Here is a 12,557-nt window from a genome sequence, read left to right as displayed (position 1 = left end):
GAGTGGCTAAGAGAGGAACCCATATCAGTTTAATTGGAAATAGCACAGCTGATGAGGATGTAGATGTAAGAGAGGAGAAGTTTTTGTAACAGTCTTCAACTTTGAGGCAGAAGGCCTCCGCCACAGAGTTACTAAAGGATTGCCTGCAGTATTTAGGCAAGGAGGAAGTGTCGTGGTGAGTTATTTGATAGCCGCAAACAGTTCTTTTGGGGAGTTTGCGTCTGCTTCAGTTTTGTTGGGGACGTAGGCCGATTTCTCCTTGCGTATCAGCGTCTTATATCTAGATAGACTTATCTTATATTTGACCTTTTCTGAGTCACAGCATCTGACTCTCTCCATCTTTTCTCTTGTCTCCTGAAGACCTGTTTAAGGGCCCTTATGTCGTCAGAGAACCATAGGCAGGTAGATGATCTCATTTGATCTTGGTCCATGTCACAGGTGACAAGATGGTGCTGGCCAAGTCTGGCTAGATTGTCTTTCATTTTGATGGAGACATTACATGACCTTCATGATTATGCTAATCTAGATCCCACCATGGGCACAATATGGCCATTTAAGAAAAAATCATACGACCCAGGTGGGACTCGAACCCACAATCCCCAGCTACGGAGGCTGATGCCTTATCCATTAGGCCACTGGGCCTTGCTTGAACGAAAAGATAAGAGAACAACCACATCTGAAGAAAATGACTAGTATCAAACAGCCTGCAGAGAGCATTAAGAGACTCAAAGATACATCTTAACAGCACACTGACCACATACACAGAGTCAGTATGCCAATAGGACGTAATTCAGGTGTGGCAGGGGTAAGAAGCCAGGAACAGAGATACACTGAAATTACAAAACACTTCAGGTCCTGCCATTGTGGGTATTGCTTCTATATTAGACTGTGTAGAACAGAGTGTCTGCCCTGCCTCCGGGATAATAAGCCATGGGGAGTCTGACATCGAAATGATAGATGATCTTATAAGAATGCAGGGGCGGCAGGAAGAGAAACACCCTGTAAACTAAGTGTGATTTCAGGACTCCCTATCTATACTAATATAATAAAGAGAGAGCCCAAACCTTTGAGGCGGGTAATCTCAGGAACTACAGCACCAATCAAAACACCCAATACAGTGTTGGAAAGGGCATTTGCAGCAGAAGGACATAGGCTATGCAGACGCCCACCATATACATTTAAAAGGTAAAAGAACTGTGCCAGCAAAGTAGTCCCTTGTGGGCGTGTCTGCATTGTGCTGTGGGCGTGTGCTGGGGGGCGTGACAAACGCTGGGGGCGTTTGGTACATTCCGCCCTTCATGCCATGTCTCATATTGTGTGCTGTGGGCGTGTGCTGGGGGCGTGGGCGTGTGCGGGCGTGGGATTACGGAAAAAAAAGTGAGCGTTGTGCCCAATATTTTATTGTTTTTTCTTCCCAGGTTCTGTACATTCCAGCTCCGGGTGTCCACCCTGCTCCCTTTAAATACCCTGCACCCCATAATCATAACCCACCTTTACTCCTTAAAATACCTCACAAACCTTAAACACTAACCCATCTTAACCCTATAAATATACCATGTACTCCAAAACCCAAACCTATCCCTAAACCCTATAAATACCCCTGTACCCCAAAACCCAAACCTAGCCCTGAACCCTATAAATACCCCTGTACCTCAAAGCCCAAACCTACGCCTGAACCCTGAAAATACCCCTGTACCCCAAAACCCAAACCTAGCCCTGAACCCTAAAAATACCCCTGTACCCCAAAACCCAAACCTACCCCTGAACCCTAAAATACCCCTGTTCCCCAAAACCCAAACCTAGCCCTGTACCCTAAAAATACCCCTGTACGCCAAAACCCAAACCTAGCCCTGAACCTTAAACAGTAACCCATCTTAACCCTATAAATATACCATGTACCCCAAAACCCAAACCTATCCCTAAACCCTATAAATACCCCTGTACCCCTAAACCCAAACCTACCCCTGAACCCTAAAAATACCCCTGTACCCCAAAACCCAAACTTAGTCCTGAACCCTAAAAATACCACTGTACCCCAAAACTCAAACCTAGCCCTGAACCCTAAAAATAACCCTGTACCCCAAAACCCAAACCTACCCCTGAACCCTAAAATAACCCTGTACCCCAAAACCCAAACCTAGCCCTGAATCCTAAAAATACCTCTGTACCCCAAAACCCAAACCTAGCCCTGAACCCTTAAAATACCCCTGTACCCCAAAACCCAAACCTACCCCTGAACCCTAAAAATACCCCTATACCCCAAAACCCAAACCTAGCCCTGAATCCTAAAAATACCCCTGTACCCCAAAACCCATACCTATCACTAAACCCTAAAACTACCCCTGTACCCCATAACCCAAAACTATATCTGAACCCTTGAAATGCCCAAACACCCCAAAACATATACCTCAGTACCCCAAAACATATACCCCTATACCCATACTTACCTTATCCAAACATTTAAAAAAACATGCTTTTACCATTCATGCATTTACAATGAATTTCGTTGTAAATGTATGTGTGGTAAAAGCATATAAAATGTAATGCCATGCGTTATAATGGCATGGTGATGGATCAAACCCAGATCTTTTGACTGGGTGTGAGTGTTTGATTGGTTCAGATGCTCCGTCCATCACCACTCCCTTTTGTACCGGTTTTGGCCGCCATAAGTGTGGCAGGGCATGCTCAGACGTGAGTCCCTTGCTCACTTTGCCACTGGATTCAAGCAAGCCGGGCTGAAGACGGCTGGAATGCCAGAAACCGGTCCTTGGAAGCTTGTTTCCGGTCCAGGGAAGACATGGCTTGGCAGTTCAGGCTGGACTGTTCCCATGAGGCACAGGGTCAGACTGATTTGCATATAGCCATGTCTGAACTGGGGTGGCAGAGTGGGCTAAAGAACGGTGATGGATCAAACTCAGATCTTTTGACTGGGTGTGAGTGTTTGATTGGTTCAGATGCTCCGTCCATCACCACCCCCTTTTGTACCTCTTAAGTGCATCAGCAGTGCACTGTGAATCGGAGCGTTTCACAGGCCTGTCACAGATAAGAAATGCTATCAAAACGAAATCCTACAAAACAATATACTACTGGCCAGCAGCAATTCATACCCGGACAACGTCGGGATGGGCTGCTAGTAATCTTATAAGAATGCAGGGGCGGCAGGGAGAGATACACCCTGTGAACTAAGTGTGATTTCAGGACTCCCTATTGTTTTATAAATTCACTCTTGTAATGGCCCAAAGAAGGTGTTGGCATACTAGGGTGCACTGTAATACCAGCAAACAATGAAGGGAAAGGGTCAAGCAGGTGACCTCTCTCTTCAAGTGTGAGGATGGTGACATTTGAACTCACAGATTACAGGTTTATCCAGGGAAGATGGTGTCCTCTGAAGTGAGTTAAAGATTCTCCCTATGGGAGGTTGGTGGCCTCTGCCTCAAGGAGCAGCATGTCTCTGAATATGGAATCAGACTCAAGGGCAGTCATTACTTTGATGAATAAGTGGGGCCTCTGGATTCAAGGGAAGTCAGCTCTCTGATGACTGGGGCCAATGGATTCAAGGATGGTCAGGTCTCTGATGACTGGGGCCAATGGATTGAAGGATGGTCAGATCTGATGACTGGGGCCAATGGATTCAAGAATGGTCAGGTCTCTGATGACTGGGGCCAATGGATTCAAGGATGGTCAGCTCTCTGATGACTGGGGCCAATGGATTGAAGAATGGTCAGCTCTCTGATGACTGGGGCCAATGGATTCAAGGATGGTCAGATCTAATGACTGGGGCCAATGGATTCAAGGATGGTCAGCTCTTTGATGTCTTGATTCTGGCCTCTGTATTCTTCGGACGGAGATTCCCTTACAAGCAGAGATGTGCGACAGTGTATACATTTTTTGACACAGAATTTGTTAAATGCCATAAACATTGTCTGGCATTCCACACAATAACAGTGTCAGAAGGAAATGTTTTTTCTGGGTTCTTGCATGACATTGTTTACGCAAACGCACCCCTCATGTGAACACAACTCTCCAAATACCACAGGAGACTAGCACTAACACAAATTGTCTTTCTGCAAGACACTTTCATTGTAAACCACTCTCCCTCAGATATATTGTGAGACGTCTTCGGCAAGGTGCACTCTGCTTAAAAAATGTTACACAAACTTGCCACAGGTGACATTTTCATAAGACTAAAGAATTACACAAAAATGTAGGATTTCAGAAGCAAAACTAAAAGTTTGCCCCGGCCCAGTGGCAGAGGATCGTAGATGTCCCATGGAGTGCACTGATGGAAGTTCCCAGAAGAATATAGAGAGTGGGCGTAGCTCACAAAGGAGGTCTTGGAGAGCAACGATGTACCTGACCCGTGACCCCATCAATTTATAATGTCGATTCATTATCTGCTACGTTCCTCTGTAGTCCAGACTTACACTGTGATATCCAATGTGTTTCCACAACCAATGCTGAAGGTTCTGCTGCTCGCCATCAATGAATGCATTTAGTGATGTTTTAATGAGTAAACACAAATAAAATAATGTTCTTTTTATAATTATTTGCCCGTGCATATTCTCTCAAGCCGAGGGACCGCCAATCTCTCGAGAGCACACAGTCAACTCTCACATTTCTAGAGAGATGAAGGTCACCTTGGATGCCGAGGGAAGCTCCTAATGTTAAATGTGATGTCAGAATATAAGGGAAGGGATTCCTTGGAGAGAATGTGATGACTTCTGAATCTGTCCAGCACCTTTACAATGATCATGGCCGGCATTGGAAGACAGGAGATGGGTCGATAGCTGCAAGGGTCTTGTTTATTAAGGGAAGATATTTTTTTATTAACGTTAGAGCCAACACTGCTTACAGACTGAATGGAATTCTCCTGACTGGCACATTATTTATTATTTGGATAATGTCGGCCAGTATTGGCCCAATAGTCTGAGCTGCAAGGATGGCAACTATGCGAGGGTAAGGGGTGCATGGCAAGCCCGATTTAGAGGTTTTGATCAGTTTCGTAAGCTCAAACATAGAAGGTGGCATGGAGTGGCTAAGAGAGGAACCCATATCAGTTTGAATTGGAAATAGCACAGCTGATGAGGATGTAGATGTAAGAGAGGAGAAGTTTTTGTAACAGTCTTCAACTTTGAGGCAGAAGGCCTCTGCCACAGAGTTACTAAAGGATTGCCTGCAGTATTTATGCAAGGAGGAAGTGTCGTGGTGAGTTATTTGATAGCCGCAAACAGTTCTTTTGGGGAGTTTGCGCCTGCTTCAGTTTTGTTGGGGACGTAGGCCGATTTCTCCTTGCGTATCAGCGTCTTGTATCTAGATAGACTTATCTTATATTTGACCTTTTCTGAGTCACAGCATCTGACTCTCTCCATCTTTTCTCTTGTCTCCTGAAGACCTGTTTAAGGGCCCTTATGTCGTCAGAGAACCTTAGGCAGGTAGATGATCTCATTTGATCTTGGTCCATGTCACAGGTGACAAGATGGTGCTGGCCAAGTCTGGCTAGATTTTCTTTCATTTTGCTGGAGACGTTACATGACCTTCATGATTATGCTAATCTAGATCCCACCATGGGCACAATATGGCCATTTAAGAAAAAATCATACGACCCAGGTGGGACTCGAACCCACAATCCCCAGCTTCGGAGGCTGATGCCTTATCCATTAGGCCACTGGGCCTTGCTTGAACGAAAAGATAAGAGAACAACCACATCTGAAGAAAATGACTAGTATCAAACAGCCTGCAGAGAGCATTAAGAGACTCAAAGATACATCTTAACAGCACACTGACCACATACACAGAGTCAGTATGCCAAAAGGACGTAATTCAGGTGTGGCAGGGGTAAGAAGCCAGGAACAGAGATACACTGAAATTACAAAACACTTCAGGTCCTGCCATTGTGGGTATTGCTTCTATATTAGACTGTGTAGAACAGAGTGTCTGCCCTGCCTCCGGGATAATAAGCCATGGGGAGTCTGACATCGAAATGATAGATGATCTTATAAGAATGCAGGGGCGGCAGGAAGAGAAACACCCTGTAAACTAAGTGTGATTTCAGGACTCCCTATCTATACTAATATAATAAAGAGAGAGCCCAAACCTTTGAGGCGGGTAATCTCAGGAACTACAGCACCAATCAAAACACCCAATACAGTGTTGGAAAGGGCATTTGCAGCAGAAGGACATAGGCTATGCAGACGCCCACCATATACATTTAAAAGGTAAAAGAACTGTGCCAGCAAAGTAGTCCCTTGTGGGCGTGTCTGCATTGTGCTGTGGGCGTGTGCTGGGGGGCGTGACAAACGGTGGGGGCGTTTGGTACATTCCGCCCTTCATGCCATGTCTCATATTGTGTGCTGTGGGCGTGTGCTGGGGGCGTGGGAGTGTGCGGGCGTGGGATTACGGAAAAAAAAGTGAGCGTTGTGCCCAATATTTTATTGTTTTTTCTTCCCAGGTTCTGTACATTCCAGCTCCGGGTGTCCACCCTGCTCCCTTTAAATACCCTGCACCCCATAATCATAACCCACCCTTACTCCTTAAAATACCCCACAAACCTTAAACACTAACCCATCTTAACCCTATAAATATACCATGTACCCCAAAACCCAAACCTATCCCTAAACCCTATAAATACCCCTGTACCCCAAAACCCAAACCTAGCCCTGAACCCTATAAATACCCCTGTACCTCAAAACCCAAACCTACGCCTGAACCCTGAATATACCCCTGTACCCCAAAACCCAAACCTAGCCCTGAACCCTAAAAATACCCCTGTACCCCAAAACCCAAACCTACCCCTGAACCCTAAAATACTCCTGTTCCCCAAAACCCAAACCTAGCCCTGAACCCTTAAAATACCCCAGTACCCCAAAACCCAAACCTAGCCCTGAACCTTAAACACTAACCCATCTTAACCCTATAAATATACCATGTACCCCAAAACCCAAACCTATCCCTAAACCCTATAAATACCCCTGTACCCCAAAACCCAAACCTACCCCTGAACCCTAAAAATACCCCTGTACCCCAAAACCCAAACTTAGTCCTGAACCCTAAAAATACCACTGTACCCCAAAACTCAAACCTAGCCCTGAACCCTAAAAATAACCCTGTACCCCAAAACCCAAACCTACCCCTGAACCCTAAAATAACCCTGTACCCCAAAACCCAAACCTAGCCCTGAATCCTAAAAATACCCCTGTACCCCAAAACCCATACCTATCACTAAACCATAAAACTACCCCTGTACCCCATAACCCAAAACTATATCTGATCCCTTAAAATGCCCAAACACCCCAAAACATATACCTCAGTACCCCAAAACATATACCCCTATACCCATACTTACCTTATCCAAACATTAAAAAAAACATGCTTTTACCATTCATGCATTTACAATGAATTTCGTTGTAAATGTATGTGTGGTAAAAGCATATAAAATGTAATGCCATGCGTTATAATGGCATGGTGATGGATCAAACCCAGATCTTTTGACTGGGTGTGAGTGTTTGATTGGTTCAGATGCTCCGTCCATCACCACTCCCTTTTGTACCGATTTTGGCCGCCATAAGTGTGGCAGGGCATGCTCAGACGTGAGTTCCTTGCTCACTTTGCCACTGGATTCAAGCAAGCCGGGCTGAAGACGGCTGGAATGCCAGAAACCGGTCCTTGGAAGCTTGTTTCCGGTCCAGGGAAGACATGGCTTGGCAGTTCGGGCTGGACTGTTCCCATGAGGCACAGAGTCAGACTGATTTGCATATAGCCATGTCTGAACTGGGGTGGAGGAGTGGGCTAAAGAACGGTGATGGATCAAACCCAGATCTTTTGACTGGGTGTGAGTGTTTGATTGGTTCAGATGCTCCGTCCATCACCACTCCCTTTTGTACCTCTTAAGTGCATCAGCAGTGCACTGTGAATCGGAGCGTTTCACAGGCATGTCACAGATAAGAAATGCTATCAAAACGAATTCCTACAAAACAATATACTACTGGCCAGCAGCAATTCATACCCTGACAACGTCGGGACGGGCTGCTAGTAATCTTATAAGAATGCAGGGGCGGCAGGGAGAGATAGACCCTGTGAACTAAGTGTGATTTCAGGACTCCCTATTGTTTTATAAATTCACTCTTGTAATGGCCCAAAGAAGGTGTTGGCATACTAGGGTGCACTGTAATACCAGCAAACAATGAAGGGAAAGGGTCAAGCAGGTGACCTCTCTCTTCAAGTGTGAGGATGGTGACATTTGAACTCACAGATTACAGGTTTATCCAGGGAAGATGGTGTCCTCTGAAGTGAGTTAAGGATTCTCCCTACGGGAGGTTGGTGGCCTCTGCCTCAAGGAGCAGCATGTCTCTGAATATGGAATCAAACTCAAGGGCAGTCATTACTTTGATGAATAAGTGGGGCCTCTGGATTCAAGGGAAGTCAGATCTCTGATGACTGGGGCCAATGGATTCAAGGATGGTCAGGTCTCTGATGACTGGGGCCAATGGATTGAAGGATGGTCAGATCTGATGACTGGGGCCAATGGATTCAAGGATGGTCAGGTCTCTGATGACTGGGGCCAATGGATTCAAGGATGGTCAGCTCTCTGATGACTGGGGCCAATGGATTGAAGAATGGTCAGCTCTCTGATGACTGGGGCCAATGGATTCAAGGATGGTCAGATCTGATGGCTGGGGCCAATGGATTCAAGGATGGTCAGCTCTTTGATGTCTTGATTCTGGCCTCTGTATTCTTCGGACGGAGATTCCCTTACAAGCAGAGATGTGCGACAGTGTATAAATTTTTTGACACAGAATTTGTTAAATTCCATAAACTTTGTCTGGCATTCCACACAATAACAGTGTCAGAAGGAAATGTTTTTTCTGGGTTCTTGCATGACATTGTTTAAGCAAACGCACCCCTCATGTGAACACAACTCTCCAAATACCACAGGAGACTAGCACTAACACAAATTGTCTTTCTGCAAGACACTTTTATTGTAAACCACTCTCCCTCAGATATATTGTGAGCCGTCTTCGGCAAGGTGCACTCTGCTTAAAAAATGTTACGCAATCTTGCCACAGGTGACATTTTGATAAGACTAAAGAATTACACAACAATGTAGGATTTCAGAAGCAAAACTAAAAGTTTGCCCCGCCCCAGTGGCAGAGGATCGTAGATGTCCCATGGAGTGCACTGATGGAAGTTCCCAGAAGAATATAGAGAGTGGGCGTAGCTCACAAAGGAGGTCTTGGAGAGCAACGATGTACCTGATCCGTGACCCCATCAATTTAAAATGTTGATTCATTATCTGCTACGTTCCTCTGTAGTCCAGACTTACACTGTGATATCCAATGTGTTTCCACAACCAATGCTGAAGGTTCTGCTGCTCCCCATCAATGAATGCATTTAGTGATGTTTTAATGAGTAAACACAAATAAAATAATTTTCTTTTTATAATTATTTGCCCGTGCATATTCTCTCAAGCCGAGGGACCGACAATCTCTCGAGAGCACACAGTCAACTCTCAAATTTCTAGAGAGATGAAGGTCACCTTGGATGCCGAGGGAAGCTCCTAATGTTACATGTGATGTCAGAATATAAGGGAAGGGATTCCTTGGAGAGAATGTGATGACTTCTGAATCTGTCCAGCACCTTTACAATGATCATGGCCGGCATTGGAAGACAGGAGATGGGTCGATAGCTGCAAGGGTCTTGTTTATTAAGGGAAGATATTTTTTTATTAACGTTAGAGCCAACACTGCTTACAGACTGAATGGAATTCTCCTGACTGGCACATTATATATTATTTTTATAATGTCGGCCAGTATTGGCCCAATAGTCTAAGCTGCATGGATGGCAACTATGCGAGGGTAAGGGGTGCATGGCAAGCCCGATTTAGAGGTTTTGATCAGTTTCGTAAGCTCAAACATAGAAGGTGGCATGGAGTGGCTAAGAGAGGAACCCATATCAGTTTAATTGGAAATAGCACAGCTGATGAGGATGTAGATGTAAGAGAGGAGAAGTTTTTGTAACAGTCTTCAACTTTGAGGCAGAAGGCCTCCGCCACAGAGTTACTAAAGGATTGCCTGCAGTATTTAGGCAAGGAGGAAGTGTCGTGGTGAGTTATTTGATAGCCGCAAACAGTTCTTTTGGGGAGTTTGCGTCTGCTTCAGTTTTGTTGGGGACGTAGGCCGATTTCTCCTTGCGTATCAGCGTCTTATATCTAGATAGACTTATCTTATATTTGACCTTTTCTGAGTCACAGCATCTGACTCTCTCCATCTTTTCTCTTGTCTCCTGAAGACCTGTTTAAGGGCCCTTATGTCGTCAGAGAACCATAGGCAGGTAGATGATCTCATTTGATCTTGGTCCATGTCACAGGTGACAAGATGGTGCTGGCCAAGTCTGGCTAGATTGTCTTTCATTTTGATGGAGACATTACATGACCTTCATGATTATGCTAATCTAGATCCCACCATGGGCACAATATGGCCATTTAAGAAAAAATCATACGACCCAGGTGGGACTCGAACCCACAATCCCCAGCTACGGAGGCTGATGCCTTATCCATTAGGCCACTGGGCCTTGCTTGAACGAAAAGATAAGAGAACAACCACATCTGAAGAAAATGACTAGTATCAAACAGCCTGCAGAGAGCATTAAGAGACTCAAAGATACATCTTAACAGCACACTGACCACATACACAGAGTCAGTATGCCAATAGGACGTAATTCAGGTGTGGCAGGGGTAAGAAGCCAGGAACAGAGATACACTGAAATTACAAAACACTTCAGGTCCTGCCATTGTGGGTATTGCTTCTATATTAGACTGTGTAGAACAGAGTGTCTGCCCTGCCTCCGGGATAATAAGCCATGGGGAGTCTGACATCGAAATGATAGATGATCTTATAAGAATGCAGGGGCGGCAGGAAGAGAAACACCCTGTAAACTAAGTGTGATTTCAGGACTCCCTATCTATACTAATATAATAAAGAGAGAGCCCAAACCTTTGAGGCGGGTAATCTCAGGAACTACAGCACCAATCAAAACACCCAATACAGTGTTGGAAAGGGCATTTGCAGCAGAAGGACATAGGCTATGCAGACGCCCACCATATACATTTAAAAGGTAAAAGAACTGTGCCAGCAAAGTAGTCCCTTGTGGGCGTGTCTGCATTGTGCTGTGGGCGTGTGCTGGGGGGCGTGACAAACGCTGGGGGCGTTTGGTACATTCCGCCCTTCATGCCATGTCTCATATTGTGTGCTGTGGGCGTGTGCTGGGGGCGTGGGCGTGTGCGGGCGTGGGATTACGGAAAAAAAAGTGAGCGTTGTGCCCAATATTTTATTGTTTTTTCTTCCCAGGTTCTGTACATTCCAGCTCCGGGTGTCCACCCTGCTCCCTTTAAATACCCTGCACCCCATAATCATAACCCACCTTTACTCCTTAAAATACCTCACAAACCTTAAACACTAACCCATCTTAACCCTATAAATATACCATGTACTCCAAAACCCAAACCTATCCCTAAACCCTATAAATACCCCTGTACCCCAAAACCCAAACCTAGCCCTGAACCCTATAAATACCCCTGTACCTCAAAGCCCAAACCTACGCCTGAACCCTGAAAATACCCCTGTACCCCAAAACCCAAACCTAGCCCTGAACCCTAAAAATACCCCTGTACCCCAAAACCCAAACCTACCCCTGAACCCTAAAATACCCCTGTTCCCCAAAACCCAAACCTAGCCCTGTACCCTAAAAATACCCCTGTACGCCAAAACCCAAACCTAGCCCTGAACCTTAAACAGTAACCCATCTTAACCCTATAAATATACCATGTACCCCAAAACCCAAACCTATCCCTAAACCCTATAAATACCCCTGTACCCCTAAACCCAAACCTACCCCTGAACCCTAAAAATACCCCTGTACCCCAAAACCCAAACTTAGTCCTGAACCCTAAAAATACCACTGTACCCCAAAACTCAAACCTAGCCCTGAACCCTAAAAATAACCCTGTACCCCAAAACCCAAACCTACCCCTGAACCCTAAAATAACCCTGTACCCCAAAACCCAAACCTAGCCCTGAATCCTAAAAATACCTCTGTACCCCAAAACCCAAACCTAGCCCTGAACCCTTAAAATACCCCTGTACCCCAAAACCCAAACCTACCCCTGAACCCTAAAAATACCCCTATACCCCAAAACCCAAACCTAGCCCTGAATCCTAAAAATACCCCTGTACCCCAAAACCCATACCTATCACTAAACCCTAAAACTACCCCTGTACCCCATAACCCAAAACTATATCTGAACCCTTGAAATGCCCAAACACCCCAAAACATATACCTCAGTACCCCAAAACATATACCCCTATACCCATACTTACCTTATCCAAACATTTAAAAAAACATGCTTTTACCATTCATGCATTTACAATGAATTTCGTTGTAAATGTATGTGTGGTAAAAGCATATAAAATGTAATGCCATGCGTTATAATGGCATGGTGATGGATCAAACCCAGATCTTTTGACTGGGTGTGAGTGTTTGATTGGTTCAGATGCTCCGTCCAT

At 45.2% G+C, this 12,557-nt stretch overlaps 3 non-coding genes across 3 annotated transcripts; all 3 read right to left on the bottom strand.

The window, feature by feature from the left end:
* Positions 1 to 569: 569 nt before the first annotated feature.
* Positions 570 to 642, bottom strand: TRNAR-CCG (transfer RNA arginine (anticodon CCG)). The gene has a single exon. It is a non-coding gene; the product is annotated as a tRNA-Arg (tRNA).
* A 4,957-nt stretch (positions 643 to 5,599) lies between these two features.
* TRNAR-CCG (transfer RNA arginine (anticodon CCG)) lies at positions 5,600 to 5,672 on the bottom strand. The gene has a single exon. It is a non-coding gene; the product is annotated as a tRNA-Arg (tRNA).
* Positions 5,673 to 10,493: 4,821 nt separating this feature from the next.
* Positions 10,494 to 10,566, bottom strand: TRNAR-CCG (transfer RNA arginine (anticodon CCG)). The gene has a single exon. It is a non-coding gene; the product is annotated as a tRNA-Arg (tRNA).
* Positions 10,567 to 12,557: the final 1,991 nt, after the last annotated feature.

The sequence above is a fragment of the Lissotriton vulgaris genome, chromosome 5 (genome assembly GCF_964263255.1).
Source record: "Lissotriton vulgaris chromosome 5, aLisVul1.2, whole genome shotgun sequence".
NCBI lineage: Eukaryota > Metazoa > Chordata > Amphibia > Caudata > Salamandridae > Lissotriton > Lissotriton vulgaris.
The sequence above is the reverse complement of the archived record's forward strand: the minus strand, read 5'-3'. Positions and strand labels throughout refer to the sequence as shown.